The 16,970-nt window shown below is 41.7% G+C and overlaps 1 protein-coding gene across 1 annotated transcript in view; it reads left to right on the top strand.

Moving 5' to 3' along the window:
• The window catches only part of maml2 (mastermind like transcriptional coactivator 2), a gene marked incomplete at its 5' end in the record, with an annotated part of 148,250 nt that overhangs the window by 49,799 nt on the left and 81,481 nt on the right, over nucleotides 1-16,970 (top strand). The window lies entirely within an intron of this gene.

The raw sequence follows: 16,970 nt of genomic DNA, 5'->3' as shown, positions 1-16,970 counted from the left end.
TTTTATGTATGGTAAGAACAGATATTTACTGTTACTATAGCTATCATTTTACAATGTTAATGAAACTGGACTTAGTCAAAAGTAAAGTTGTTTATAACATGTACTGTGTAGACTATTTTTACTTTAATTAAAGAATACATTTAACCAAATGAACCTGTAAAGGTCTACACTCAGATTGAAATTAACATTGAGGATTTTTATTCTATTTGTACAGATTGTTTGGTCCCCATATACTCGTTTGATAATCACCAAATTAATAAGAGGTAATAAGAATTGACTTGTATTATCCCACATTCCCACTGACCCCCATTTAGGCCAGTGACCCCATAAGAGAACATTTTTACGGCTCTAGCAGTGATTCCCAACCATTTTAATTTCAAGGACCCCCAGTTTGACATCCATTAGGCTACTGACCCCCCATTTAATAGCATTTGTATCTCTGAGACCCCAACTTATATTGTAAAATCATACGTTAGCATAACTCAGAGTGTACACATGGAACCAAATGATTTGTACAGTTACATACCCCAAAGGGTCCATTTGGTTCCTAACTATAATTTAGCTGGGGACCCCCTGGAACTCCCTGGGGGTCCCCGGACCCCACTTAGAGAACCAACAGTCTGATGATGTAGTAGCCTATTATAGACGGAGCTAAGATGCTAATGAGGCTAGCGTTAATATTAAACTTTCTTTACATCAAATAAAGACCCCGGACTAAACCCTAAAAGACACTACTGCTAAGCACATTTAACAAACGTTTTATTAGATAGATTGCTGTATTTTATGATAATAATAGCGACGTTATCTTACCTTTCTCTGTCGGCTCTGCTGTGAAGACTGTAGCATAGTTACATACGTTTCCCTTTTATAAATAAAAACCGATGACAACACTAACAAAAAAAATGAACGGTAAAAAGATGAAGCATCCAAATAAAACGTGATAAAAGTAGAAAAAAGTGAAAAGAAAGCATTTTTATCTAACGGAGACGACAACAACACAACACTGTCTGTGGACGAACCGGAAGTACACAAGATTACTCACTTTTACCAGACATGGCAACCGCTGCCAACAATGGAGAATTATGATTGGCTAGTGGAAAGGCCGCACCCCCATTGGCTCTCTGCCGATCACGTGATTATTGGCCGTATTCATTCCATGCATGCATTCGTGTGCGTCATACAGATTCGTGTGCGTGAGATGATGAAAGCATTCGTGATGAAGTAACCAACAAAACAACTCGTAAATCAGTAAGAAAATATTCGTATTTTGTCTTGTTTTTTTGTTTTGGCATTATAATCACTGCAGCTTCCCCAAAAACATTCATACTTTTTTTTTTTTTACGGATATTTTTTTCCAATTAACACTTTGACTGCCAGACCCCCCCGGCCCCCCACCCTGACCAATGCCACCATTAGGTCCCATTCATTCTGCCCCGATTCCAGGGAATATATTGAAAATGATCCGATATTCACATCGGAACAAAAATGGGAGGTTTGGTAAAAGAGGATTTTTTTTTTTACCCAAAAAATTTTGGAGTGATTTCGGTGAGCGGTTTTGGAGATAGGTGCTCGAGAGTGCGCACTGCGCAAACCAGTCAATAACCTCAGAAATCTAGATTCTGAGATATTTGAGTTCAAAGAAAAAAAACTTTAGGAAGCCATAGCGACAAATTGGTAAATGGTAACGGAACACAAGTACCCTTGACAGAAACAATAGCATGCCTACTTTCATTTTCTGCAAAAAAAGTGAAAAAAATATTGTACCATCGTCTAGTTTCAAGGGGGCAAAGTGAAAAAGTATGAAATGACTCAGAAGGTGGAAATTGCCTTACATTTTGATAGAACTATGCACTGTGAATTCACTGTGTTTTTACCTGGTCTAGAAGGTCAGGAAGACAAAAAGTCAGAAAAGCGATGTCAACCTTTTATTTTATGGCAACATCGAACCCTAACCCTGGTGAGTACCTCACACATCCAGCATGAACATATTTATGTTCAACAATATTTACAAATATTTCCAAAAAAAAATCACAAATATGACTTCACAAAAATAAAATATAACTGGATAAAAGTAAAATAAAATAAATGTGCAGCAAGTAAAGAATAAATAAAATAATATAAAAGTCAAAAAAAGGCATTCAACAAGCCAACATTCAGGAGTCAAAGGCACCACAAATCAAGGTCAAAGATGGTACTGTTCACTGTGTGTGTGTGTGTGTGTGTGTGTGTGTGTGTGTGTGTGTGTGTGTGTGTGTGTGTGTGTGTGTGTGTGTGTGTGTGTGTGTGTGTGTGTGTGTGTGTGTGTGTGTGTGTGTGTGTGTGTGTGTGTGTGTGTGTGTGTGTGTGTGTGTGTGTGCGTGCGTGCGTGCGTGCGTGCGTACCTCAGGTGCCTCAAAATGGCCTGGTACCTGTTCCTTGCCATTGTTCTGGGAAAGTACGGCATGGCAATGTTTTTTGGACCACTGCATGGCAATCTCCGGCTTGTGAACGATAGCTGTGAGGAAGAGAAGTCCGAGAAAGTTCTTCAGCTCCCCTAGAGTGACATTGGTCCAGGCAGCGAACCTACAGTGTGTATGACCTATGCCTGACTCCTCCGCTCTCGCTATCTCCGCCATCATACTGTCCTCTGCGTTGTCATTGGTCTGGTTGCAGATCGGGCTCCCATCCTTCCTCCATCCAGTCAGACTCCACGGGCCCTGTATATGATAGAAATAAATACAAAATACTAAATGAACGTGCTTCTGTATAATTTGTATGTTCTTTAGCAAAGGCTGTCGCACAAAAGTAGTGAAAACAGCAGATCTACAAGCGAGGCGTTGTGTGCTTGTAGATCGGCTGTTTTCACTAGTCTAAATAATTTCAAATGTATATATGTATATATACGTGGCCACTGAATTCTATAGGCTCTGCTTTGATACAAATTTGATACAGATTTGAGATCGATTTGATAGATTATTATGTCACACACACACACACACACACACACACACACACACACACACACACACACACACACACACACACACACACACACACACACACACACACACTGATTGTATTACTAAACTATCTATCTAGGTATACACACACAATAAAAAACTAAACTATAAAGAAATGTATTCTTACTGGAAGAAGTTGGAGGAACTTCATACACCTACTACAAACCATGGATTGACATCTAGACCTACTGCACATACAGTATGAAACAGAGCTGATACCTTTATGTACTATGAGGAAAATAATGCTGCTATTTGTACCCTGTATATATATAAAATGACAATGCGACATAGCTCTGTTTGAACAATGCTGTACCCCCTCCAACTGTATATTTTCAACTGTTTTTTTTATTGTATTTGCCAAAGCAATGTAAACATACGTTTACATTGCTTTGGCAATGTAAACGTATGTTTTCTCATGCCAATAACGCTCCTTTGAATTGAATTGTATATTACCAAATGCACCCTACGTGGAAAAAAAACAATAGCAGGTCAGGCTTATTGACATCGGTTATTGATTGATTGAAGAATGTATTACAAGCTTGCATTAGAGTAGACCTACAGATTCATGGCTCATTTCCACAGGAACACACTTTATGCATATCATACAGTGGTGTGTTCTAGACTTTTTTTGAGGGCATACGATCAGCTACTATTCGTTTGGCCAGGGCAGACGCTATAGTACATAATCCCTATCAAATACGCTACTTTGAAAGGTTCACGAGGGCAGACGCCGTTCATATTTTATTGTTCCTCCATCACGGAGGTATAGAGGCCGGCGCCTGGCGGCGCCGTGCCTGCGAGGGTGTCCCAAGTCGGGCGAGGTGTGGAGGGTAGTCCCCGGTGCGACCCCCTGGGCTAATCCTACCTGCCCCTGCCTTTTATTTTCCGACAGCAGACGCCGTATACGTGCGTTATAGGTAGAACACACCACTGATCTCATATAACATTGAAAGACAGACGTAAAGAACAAAGTGAACATAAACTTTGTAACGCTTACCGGGTTCGCTGATCACAGCTCAGCAGTGCTCCCTACAGGGCGCGGGGAGAGACCGCACCGATCGGTGGTCTGCCTCGGGCAGCATGCATGTCACCGCCGGAGACTGCGGGCTTGTTGTCCAGAGTTAGACTGTCCACGGGGCATGGCGCGGGGAGAAACCGCCGCGATCGGTGGTCTGCCACGGGCAGCATGCATGCCGCGCCATCGGCGGAGGCTGGGGGCTGAGTGTCCACGGCCACGGGGCATGGTTCGGCTGCCTGCTTGGTCTCCATGTGCGGCCATGACTTGCTCTCTGATCAGCGGAGCAACGGTCCGGTAACTTTTTTACAAAATGGACGCCCCCAACCTACAAAGAAACTAGCCCTTCCCTTCCCCCACTCCTCCTAGGTAAAACCTCTACCTTCCGATCTCTCTCTCTATCTCTATCTCTCTAAATAATACGACATCTAGTGATTTTATAACTAATTCTAGCTCATTCTCTCAATATATCTCTCTCTCCCTCTGATTGCTGTGTGTCCGGTTATGGTAAAAGTCACTGAACTCTTTTGAGACCCTTGTTTCTGGGGGGAACCGGCCAACCAGCATGCTTGAATTTGGTCAAATGAGCGTGTGATGTCATGCAGGGGCGTCAATTGGGTATGGCAGGGGTATGCAGCTGCCATACCTTGACAGGGGGAAATAATAAAAATGTACTTTTCATCGTGCCTGTTGCTAAGGTATGGCAACATGACTGGTGTCTTCACCAGACACCAGTCATGTTGCCATACCTTAGCTTGTTCTGAACTGACGCCACTGAATTGTCATGCATGACGACCGTCCCATCGTCCAAAAGGGCTGTATCTTGGTTACCGCATAGATCCAACACTGTACTACTGTAATATGAAAAAAAAAGGGTCGGGCGGTATATCCCTCCCTACTTTTTAATTGGCAAGATTGCGCAGGAAGTGGCGGGCGGTATATCCCTCCCGTGGCAGTCAAACTGTTAATTTGTTTACGTATAGTTTTTTTGGTAAAAATGTTTACGAGTAAAAAAAAAGGCAAAGTACGAATACGAATTTGTTTTGTCCTAAATATAACCCCATAGATGTGGACATCAGGGTTCTCCATATATGGGCATAAAAGGGATTTGTTCCCCCTGGCATCACAGGGATCTCTCTCTAACAGGGTGTCATTAATATTGATGACATCAGGGAACTCAATATACTGTATGGGTTAATAGGGATTCTGTTGGTGTGACATCACAGTGAAGCCATAGCGTGATGTCAGAGTGGCAAACCCATTCTGGTAGAGTGGTTCCCCTGACATCACAGTGACATCAGAGCATGATCACATCATGATGACACATTTTTACGGTCTATGGGTTTGCCCATAGAAAAATGTGTACACGTCTACACGGACATGGACAAGCTGTGATATTTCTCATGGTAAACTGCGACCCTGGAACAACATATTTTCAGATGGAGGTCCACCGCCAAATACATGTCATTTTGGGGGTCCTTGACATGAAAAAGTTTTTAGAACCATGCACTGATTTAGAAGAAGGGTTTAGAAGACATTAATAGAATCGGGTCAAACTATTCAAAGACTTGTACACGTTTTCAAGATCTTTAAAAAATAGCAGATCTACAAGCTCGCAGCGCGGCACTCTGTAATGTATTATGGCCGCGTGACTCGTGTTAAGGCAACCACACTTGAAAATTCATTCTGTCTGTAGCATGATAAGGTAGGGAATTAATTTACAAAAAACAAAATCACAAAAAGTTACAACATGGAGATAAGAGGTTTCTGCCTGACAGCGACGAAATGTGATTTCCATATTATTTAGGCAGATAGCTCGGTTCATTGTTTATCTGGTAGTTTTCAAATGTACAGAACGTTATGTAGATAGCACGTTGTTTAGACAGATGTTGGATTCATTCATTGTTTACCAGATATATCCTAGTGTCCTCGAGGCACTGCACTACACTGCTCTCTCTCTCTCCCTGCTCTCTATTTATGTGCTTATTTACCTTGTTTATTGACAAGAGTTCATGCTTAGTCTGCTCGTTTCCATCGTGCACTTGGAGGTCTCCCTGGATAAGAGTGACCGCTAACTAATGCCCAAGTTGTAATTGTAATTGTGAGTTAATTAAAAACAATCCCAGGTTATTAAGCCTTATATACCTTAATGCAGGGGTCTTCATGTTTTCAGGCCAAGGACCCCTTAGTTGAGAGAGAGATGAAGCAGGGACCCCACAACATTTTCATAGATTCCATATAGTTTCATTGTTTGACAGCACAATCATCGGTGTATTTTGGATTCATGTCAATTTGTGTTTTCCGATATTTAACCACTTGAACCGTCAATAGTTGGGTCTACACCAAAGCTCTTTGCCAAAAATAGCCGATCTACAAGCTCACAACGCCTCGCACCGCGAGGCGTTGCAAGCTTATAGATCTGCTATTTTTGGCTAAAGTTCTCTGAATATGGATGCTAGGGTTCAAGTGGTTAATATAAAAAGGAGAAAAAAAGGTTTCTATCACACAAAGATTTGGAGGACCCCCTGTAGTAACTCTGAGGACCCCCTAGGGGTCCTGGACCCCTGCTTTAATGCATTATAATTGCTCTGTCTCTGACACCTTAAAATGTCTATTCTTTTTGGAAATAGTACGTCTTTCACTCAATAGGGACCACTCCCGTCGCAAAGTTGATGATGTAATGTGTCCATGTGTTGTCTAGCCCTATGGAATTTATGGAATGCATGTCCTAATAAAAAACAGCGTAATACTTCCTAAGGTTAATATTAGAATCATAGTTTAAATACTTGTTATTAGCACATGCATTCCATACATTCCATAAGGCTGTTCCACCCATGGACAAATGACATCATCAACTATTGAGTAAAAGATGAACGATTTCTGAGATAAATAAAATATTTAAGGTGTTTGTAATGCCGAATTTTAGTTAAAGAGGGCAATTATAATGTATTAAGCCAGGCATATAAGGCTTATTATCTAGGGATCCTTTTAAGAGAGATTGAGAGACGTTTTATACCTAGTCGTGCGCCCGGTGTCGCACGCCAGAGAACGTCGCAGAACAAACCAGCCGATCTACAACCTCACGGCGGGCCGTGCCGCGACGTGCTGTGAGCTTGTGGATCAGCTATTCTGGGTGCATGACATGATGATTTTTTCTCTTCCCCCCTCTTTTGTTACGCTGCCCGGGGCTGCATGTGAATCATCAGGGTTATGTGCCATAAAAAAAGAAAAATGGGAAAAAAAGAAAAAGGGGGGAAAAAGAGAGAAGAGAACTGCAGGCTGGTCGGGAGTAGGGATGGGACGATATGAACATTTCATATCACGATTATTGTGACAAAAGAAATCGCAATTTACGATATTATCGCGATAATTAAAATCCATTATCCTGGGGTGGAACATTTGCCAAAAAATAGCCGATCTACAAGCTCAGTGAGCTTGTAGATCGGCTATTTTTTGGCAAAGACATTTGAAAGAGAGTGAAAAAAATACTGTATCAAGTACGTATATTATAAGTACCTTTTACCAATTACAGAGGGTTTAAGTGGTACCGAATATGTAGCTCGGCAAATAAAAGGTGAATTGATCCCAGTGCATGACGGAGGACGATATCACGATAAATTAAATCTCCACAATACGAATATTGTGAGTGTTTTTTATCACGATAAACGATAATATCGCTTATCGTCCCATCCCTGGTCGGGGGAGAGGAGAGAGAGAGAGAGAGAGACGCCTCGCCGGTTTTAAGCTGTGAAATCTTCACACAAGCAAAGCAGCAATAATCTCTTCCACCCAGACCAAACATCACATCCTGAGACGGGTGGGTGGGTGGGGGGTGGGGGGGGGGACAGGCACGCACGCCACCGCGCGCACGGCGGCCCTGTGTGTGTGTGACGCCACGACAACAGTGTTTTAATTGGATGCGGTGACGTCCTGATACCTTTTTTCCCCTCCGTAATCTTGTTCTGTCAACACTCCAGCCAGACGTCGTGTTTGTTTGATTTAGCATTTCCGGGCAGTCCGTGTGGGTATAATAAAAAACCTCATATAAACTGTACACTGTGAAGATACAGACCTGTGTGACTCACCTCTTCAGACTAGCAAAGGGACGATATGAAAATGTCATATCACGATTATTGTGACAAAATAAATTGCGATTTACGATATTATCGCGATATTCAAATCCATTATCCTGGGGTGGAACGTTTGCCAAAAATCATAGCAGATGACAACGCGTCGCGCGTTGTGAGCTTGTAGATCGGCCAATTGTTGGCAAATACATTTCATAGAGAGGGAAAAAAAGACTATCAAGTATTGTATATTATAAGTACCTTTTCAAAATTATTGAGGGTTTAAATGGTACCGGATATGCAGCTCGGCAAATAAAAGGTGAATTGATCCCAGTGCATGACGGAGGACGATATCACGATAAATTAAATCTCCAGGACACGATTATCATGAGTGTTTTTATCACGATAAACAATAATATCGCGTATCGTCCCATCTCTACTTCAGACTCCACCTAAGCCCATAGCAATTACCGTAGCCCTCGCCTACCCTCAATGACCATACATGACAGCTAGATAGCAAACTGATTAGGTGCTTGGTCTTCGTTTTCTAGATTGATGTTGATGTATTGATGTATTACCTTGCCTATTGTATTGATGTATTTATTACCTTCATTATTGTAAATCTCTCTGGCTTAAGTTGCTAAATGCCTAAATTGTGTGTGTGTGTGTGTGTGTGTGTGTGTGTGTGTGTGTGTGTGTGTGTGTGTGTGTGTGTGTGTGTGTGTGTGTGTGTGTGTGTGTGTGTGTGTGTGTGTGTGTGTGTGTGTGTGGTGTAAAATAGCAGATCTACAAGCTATCTACTTGTAGATAATTGCAGCACAATCATCTGTGTATTTTGGATTCATGTCAATTCAAACAATGAAACTATATGGAATCTATGGAACTAAGGGGTCCTCGGCCTGAAAACGTTGAAGACCGCTGGATCAGAGCGTTTGGCAAGAAGCCCCAATCGCACAACAAAATGTGCGATTAGAAAAAGAATAAATCCATATTCGCGTAGCTGGGCACATCAGAGGCACTTCTACTTCTACTAGCCCAGGCCCCCAAAGGTAGTCTACTAGCCCAGGCCCTACTTCTACTTCTACTAGCCCAGGCCCCCAAAGGTAGTCTACTAGCCCGGGCCCTACTTCTACTTCTACTAGCCCAGGACCCCAAAGGTAGTCTACTAGCCCAGGCCCTACTTCTACTTCTACTAGCCCAGGCCCCCAAAGGTAGTCTGCTAGCCCGGGCCCTACTTCTACTTCTACTAGCCCAGGACCCCAAAGGTAGTCTACTAGCCCAGGCCCTACTTCTACTTCTACTAGCCCAGGCCGCCAAAGATAGTCGACCAACATTCTCCCTCATAGTTCCTCAGCCTGACGTGACATACTGTACTGTACTCTGCTGCCTGGCTGTAATCTCCACATCACAATCAATCACCTCTATCTGCTATGTGGACACCTGTCCTGCTGCTTTGTCTTAGCTGTTTGCTTTACATGTAGACATAATAAAAAGACATGCAGCCCTCCAATAATAAAAGTGCACTATTTATAGACACATGCACGTCGTGTGCGCACACACACACACGCTCGCACGCACGCACGCACGCACGCACGCACGCACGCACGCACGCACGCACACACACACACACACACACACACACACACACACACACACACACACACACACACCTTATCAACACCCTTACAGTAATCAGTAGAGAACAGAGTGTAGCGTTGAACCAGGAAGAGTCTCGATATTCCCGCTGCCACCAGCCTCTCCTCTCCTCTCCTCTCCTCTCCTCCCCTCTCCCCATCGCACCTGGTGTGTTGAGTTGATAGCAGTTTTTTTGTTTAGTTCTTTTTAACTCACAGACAGAGGTGATAACAACATAATATGGCCCTGGGCCGGTTCTGGGTTTATAGTTAAGAATCAACTAGGGGTGGGCGATATGGTGATAATTATCGTGGAGACGATACAATGTCTCCACGATATGCCTTTTCAGAGGTATTCTATATATCGTGATACAATTGAGGGAGCCTTGTAAAAAATCCTGTTTAATCGTTAATACCGAGATTCATTGCAGAATTTAATTTAAACCTGCATTTTGGTCTAAATCAGTAGTTCTCAAACAGTAAAATGTCAAGGTCTCCACTTAGCTCCGTAAGGGTCCATTTGGTTTCATTTGTATACTGTCAGAGTTACATACTTGTAAAGTTCAATTTAGACCTCCCAAAAGGAACCCAGAGAGTCTAGTTTTTGTCAAGTAACTTAAAAAATAACCATGAAAACCGACGTGGAAAAGGAATCGTGTATCGTGCGTGATACAGCTTGGGAAAATATCGTGATATTGTATCTTTCCATATCGCCCACCCCTAGAATCAACTCTTTAATCATGTCTGTGGATATTATTAAACGCTAGTGTTCACTTCCCAACTTTGACACGTTGATTTATGATATTGTCGTGTCCGTTTCCAGTCCCGTCCCCAGACAGACATGGACGGCAGAGACCTTGTTGGCCAGGGTTTTCCGTGTGCCTTTCAGTCAACAGATGCTGTGATGGCAGCCAGATGGCTTCACGGCCGTACACATTAGATTTAGACTGCCTTTTTGGACAGCGATACTGTTCATGTGTATTTACAACACCAGCAGTGTCGATGTCGTCGACTAAAGCAGTGGTTCTCGACCTTTTTTCAGAGCACGACCCACAAAATAATCATATTTTAACTGGGGGACCCCCTCCCCACCCTGACGAGCACTAAGAGTTGAGGCGTTACATTTTGTATGACATGTTTCTATTGTGAAAATAACTGTAGATTTAGTCGACTAAAAACTAAAATTACAAAGATTCTGATGACTAAAATATGACTAAAACTAAACAAAAATGTATTCAAAAGACAATGACTAAAACTAAATCAAACTTTGCTGTCAAAATCAACACTGCAACGCAGGCTGTTTCTTTGCGTTAAATATCCACCCGTGGGTTTCATTCAACAACCTCCACATTTTCATTACCAAACAGGAAAGACTACTGGGTAATGAGAGGCAGGCTTTCTTCATTTGATTTTTTTGCTGCAATTGCATTCTGAGCTGATGGGTGTATCGAGAGACTAGTGACCTAGTGCTTCAAATTGAATGCAATGTGAAGCAGGTAAAAAGCAGCGATTCAGACATCACACAAACGTTGCATGTTTCGCATCAGGAACCACGGTCTGGCTCAGGGGCAAAAGAAGAAGAAGAAAAAAAAAGATGCAATGAATGATTTAAGTGTTTACTTGTGCAGGGACGAAAGCTAGCGTTTTATTTATCCCTGAGGGGAGAAGGCAATAAAAGATAAAATACATTCTGTCCATTCAAAAATAGCTGTTCTACAAGCTAAAGACTCATTGTGAGAGATCGTCTATTTTCTAAATATGTTTGATGAACTTGAAAACTTGACTACTTTCTACTTTTGGTACTCTTGAGTATGATTGAATGAATGCCTGAATGAATAAATGAATGAATGAATGAATGAATGAATGAATGTTTATTTTGAACAAGTAGCCTACATTTTTATTCCAATAGGGTGTATGTGTGTGACATCATCATACCCGGAGGTTATGCGGTAACACCTACTGAGTGGCAAAAAACTACTTTCTGACCTTGACAGCCCAACAGAAAATTCCTATCTGATTGCATTAAACGGTGTTAAACACAGTCAAACTCACTTTGCCACTCACTTTGCCACTCGATTTGCCTTTCACTTTATGCATGCGCATACCCTCTATACCAGGGGTTCCCGAACTTTTTTTGTCTCAGGGCACCCCATTAATATTTTTTTCAATCCGAGGCACCCCCACATTATAATTTTCACTCCCAGCACCTTATATTTATAGCATATCGTCGTTGTCGGGTGGAAACCTTGTATGTCCAAAACCGTTTGTTTTGTATTTATCATCTATAAAATGCACAAAAATAGTGAACACAGCCGATCTACAAGCACACAACGCCTCGCAAACAGTCTTGTATGATGAAGCAGGGCTTTGCTTTACCAAAAGACGTACACAATTGAAACTTGGAGATACGAGGTTTATGCCCGACAATGACGATATTTTAGCGATTATGTTGCGAGGAAAAAGAGATAATAGCCATTTTGGTTAGAACTGACTGAAAATAACTGTGTACTTCAAGTTTAAAGTTATACTAAATATTTTTTCAAGTGTCCAAATATTATCAAATTATCCCGCGGCACCCCTGAACTGCCGTCGCGGCACCCCAGGGTGCCCCGTCACCCACTTTGAAAACCCCTGCTCTATACCTTTTGTACTTTTACTCTAGTCAATTTAGAATTCCAGACTTTTACGTGTCAGTGTACCACCACCACAGCTGCTGCCCACACACCGGGTTCCTGTTTTCACCAGTAGAGTCCCAGAGACAGACAGACAGTGGATGTTAATGATCATCGGATCAGAGGCACGGTGGGAAAGTTGTTTTTCCAGACACTTGGAGGAGCGATTATGTGAGAGCAGCGCTCTCGTCTTTCTCACCAGTTGTGACATGTGTTAGAAAAGAAAAAAAAGAAAAAGACCCAAAACGCTGAGCGCTCATGACGTCCCACTTCACAGTTACAGGCACAACACAAACACAAGTAACTAAGTATGTTTACTTAAGTAATGTACTTTTTTGAGTTATTTGTACTTTACTTGAGTATAGATTTCCAATTTCCAATACTTTTACTTCTACTCCACTACATCTCAGATTCGAATACCGTACTTTTACTTTTACATTTTTTTGAAACTTTAGTTTAACTAGTTACTTTGCAGACATAAATTATAATATTACAAAACACACATTAATTACTTTAGCCCTATTTTATACCTAGCCTATTAGAAAATAGCAGATCTACAAGCTCACAACACGTCGCATTGTAAAGCGTTGTGAGCTTGTAGATCAGCTACTGTATTTTCAAACATTTAGAACTTTTACCTGCTAAGTACACTTACTTATATATACCAATACTTTCATTTTACTCAAGTACATTTTGAATTCCAGACTTTTATGTGTAATAGAGTATTTTCATTTGGCAGTACTGTTAAGTAAAACATTTGAGTACCCTTTCCCAACGCTGCTCACACGCATACACACACGCACAAGTACACACACGCACGTACGTGCACACAGTATCACACAGTCACACGCATACAAAAGCTGCCTGCATGCAAAAACTTGCTGGGAGACACGGGGGCTTTGCTCTAGCGGCTGCCTGGCTGCAACCTTGAACTCTCCCTGCTACTGAGAAAGCACTGCTTCTCGGCTGCAGCCCCAGACAATGGTGAGCTCAGCACCTGCAGGGAGCAGGGACTGGAGCTGCTGCTGCTCCTATGAGCCAATGCCCTGTGGACAAACCAACTCCCACTGCAGTAACCATACAGAAAGAAAGAGAGAGAGAGAGAGAGAGAGAGAGAGAGAGAGAGAGAAAAGTTGGTTTCTGCATAAACAGCAGGATTTACTGTATCAGTTTACATCTTAAAGGAGCTATAGTCAACTTTTTCATTGTAGGGCTGACACTTTGTTTACATCCTAGGCTATAGCCTAGAATGTAAACAATGTGTTGGTCTGACAATGGCCAAAATGATTATTGTATCATTATTTTACGCTTTTTGTGGTCATTTTTTAATAGAAACACATATATGAAGCTTATTTTTTTATAAAATATTTTCGAAACATTATTTTTATTTTAGCATCCGTTTTTCAAGAAAAAGTTGACTATAGCTCCTTTAAATGTAATGCTCTATCCCCCCCAGTAAACAAACCAACAAAGTTTTAAGTGTATAGAGCAGTGTTTCTCAACCGTTTTTCTGCATGGGCACACTTTTCATGTCCCAAGAATCCATGGGCACACCGACATAATACGGAGGTGTAAATATCGTCACTGTCGGGAAGAAACCTTGTATCTCCAAGTTTCAAATGTGTACGTTTCTTCGCAAAGTAAAGCCCTGCTTCATCATGCAAGGCTGTCACACGACAGTAGTGAAAACAGCAGATCTACAAGCACACAACGGCGTTGTGTGCTTGTAGATCGGCAGTTTAAATCATTTTTAAAATGATAAATACAATACTGGCTTTCAAGCAGTTTCAAGGGGCACTCTTGACCCTTGCCTTCTCAGGGGCACACCAAAGGTCCCCAGGCACAGTGGTTGAGAAACACTGGTATAGAGGGTATATGCACATTTCTAAAGAGACAATTTAAGAACCTTTTAATACCTCTAAAATGACAAATTTAAACATATTGGCCAAACTGTCAAATATTAGAGGTAGAAATGTTCACGATGGAATCGTGTTATACAAAATGTAATGCCTCAACTCTTACAGTTTACAGTTTAGGCATTTAGAGACTCTTTTAATCCAAAGCGACTTACAATAAGCAGGTAATACATCAATTTATAATAAGCAAGATTATATGTCAGTACATCAACAACAATACAACAAATGCATAGGAATATCAATCTAAAAATATATATAATAACATAGGTAGACCACGCACCTAATCAGTAAAAAAACCTTCTAAAACCTAAAAAAAAAATGCTATCTAGCTTCCTGTGTGTTCGTCGAGGGAAGGGTACTTAGTGCTCGTCAGGGTGGGGGGGGGGGGGCGGGTGGGGGGGGGTCCCCAGTTAAAATATGATTATTTTGATGGTCGCCGCCTGAAAAGGTTGACAACCACTGCACTACAGAAAGAAGAAGAAGAATGTGAGAGAGAGAGAAAAGTTTTCTGCATAAATAGCAGGATTTACTGTATCAGTTTATATCTTAAATGTGATGCTCTATCCCCCCCTCCCCAATAATCCCCTGGGTTCCATAAATCCAGGGTCTTGTTGTGTCCCGGTGAGATACATAACACACACATGAATTATTAACGGCTCGCAGAAAAGTGCGAGGCCACACCGGTCGGTCCGTTTTGCAGACCGTGGCTGTTTTGGAAAACCAAAGCAACTTGCAGCAGCAGTAGTATTGGACTAGCCTGGCCAGCCAGTGCATTCACTCACTCGTTCCTTCCCAAAATATGAGTCTGGACTTTGGGCTATAGGCAGCTTGAAAAGTGGGCGGGTGTACTTGCCTTGACAGTGCTAACCCAGTGTTTCTCAACCTTTTTTCTGCATGGGCACACTTTTCATGTCCCAAGAATCCGGTGCCATGGCATTAGTCCGAAGGTTCATTAGTCCGAATTTGTTAAGAATACTATGCCTAACTCTAACCCTAACCTTAACCTCAGTAACCCTAACTAAATTCGGACTAATGAACCTTTGGACTAATGAACCTTTGGACTAATGAACCTTTGGACTAATGAACCTTCGGACTTATGGGCAGTCCCCAAGAATCCATGGGCACACCAACATAATACGGGGGTGTAAATATCGTCACTGTCGGGAAGAAACCATGTATCTCCAAGTTTAAAATTTGTATGTTTCTTCGCAAAGTAAAGCCCTGCTTCGTCATACAAGGCTGTCGCACAACAGTAGTGAAAACAGCAGATCTACAAGCACACGTAGATCAGCTGTTTTCACTAGTTTAAATCATTTTTAAAATGATAAATACAACTGGCTTTCAAGCATTTCAAAGGGCACACTTGACCCTTCTCAGGGGCACACCAAAGGTCCCCAGGCACAGTGGTTGAGAAACACTGCTCTAACCAATCAGCGTAGCAAAACATCTCTCAGCCAGTCGGAAGAACGGCAAACAAACACGTCTTTTCGGCCGATGAACTCCGCTAGCGCATACTCCTGTTCCATTTTAATTGTTGTAATTGATTCCAACTCTGAAATAACTTCACTTTGCTTGTTTTATTGTTTCAGCGTTAACTGTTAGACTTTGTTGCATGGAGGGCAGCCATGTTGTTTTGAAAATGCTGCAGCAAGCATTTACGTCACCATCTACACATGGACCAATCAGGGGAAGCTTTTCGCTTGTTGTGTGGACAGGAGTTGAAACGCAATCGCGGATTCTCATACTCGGTGCCTATCTGCTGAAGTCCAGACCTCATACTGTGGGAAGGAGGAATGAGTGAACCCAGTATGAGGGATGGCCCGCCAGGCTAGTATTGGACGTCTTCCTTTATGTTTGTTTTTCATGGAAAGGAATTAAGGACTGTTATGAACTCCATGTTTTGTTGTTGTACAAAATGACAAATGTTGTGAAAGTTTTGTTGATTTCTCACATATCTTCGTTGTGTAAAGTAACAAAGTACATATACTCAAGTACTTTATTTTTTACTTTACTGGAGTATTTGTACTTCTACTCCACTATCTCAGAGGCAAATATTGTCCTTTTACTCCAATTGAATTGACATTCTGCATAACGAGTACTTTCTATTTTGGTACTTTTTGGTACATCTTTATACTTTGACTACTTTTGTACTCTTGCTCAAGTCAATTTGGAATTTACAGACTTTTACTTGTAACAGAGTAATCTTACATTGCAGTATAGAGGGTATGTGTGTGACATCATTATCATCATACGGTGATACGAAAGTTATGCAGGAAGGCCTACTGAGTGGCAAAAAACTACTTTCTGGCCTTGACAGCCCATACATCCAAACAGAAAAGTCCTATCTGATTGCATTAAACGATGTTAAACGATGTTAAACTCACTTTGTTAAACATTCACTTTATGCATACATATACTATCTATAGCAAGGGTCTTCAACAGGGGGTCCAGGAACCCTAGCGGGGTCACTAGAGTTACTATAGGGGGTCCTCCAAATCTTTGTCTGATAGAAACTTTTTTTCTTTTTTTATATTAACCACTTGAACCCTAGCATCCATCTTCTGAGAGAACTTTAACAAAAAATAGCAGCTCTTGTAGATCGGCTATTTTTGGCAAAGAGGTTTGGTGTAGAGGGGAAAAAGAGCAGACTAAGTACAGAGTGAAAGG

This window comes from Nannobrachium achirus (assembly GCF_963921795.1).
Source record: "Nannobrachium achirus genome assembly, chromosome: 8".
NCBI lineage: Eukaryota > Metazoa > Chordata > Actinopteri > Myctophiformes > Myctophidae > Nannobrachium > Nannobrachium achirus.
Note: the sequence above shows the minus strand (reverse complement) of the source record. Positions and strands in the feature narration are given on the sequence as shown.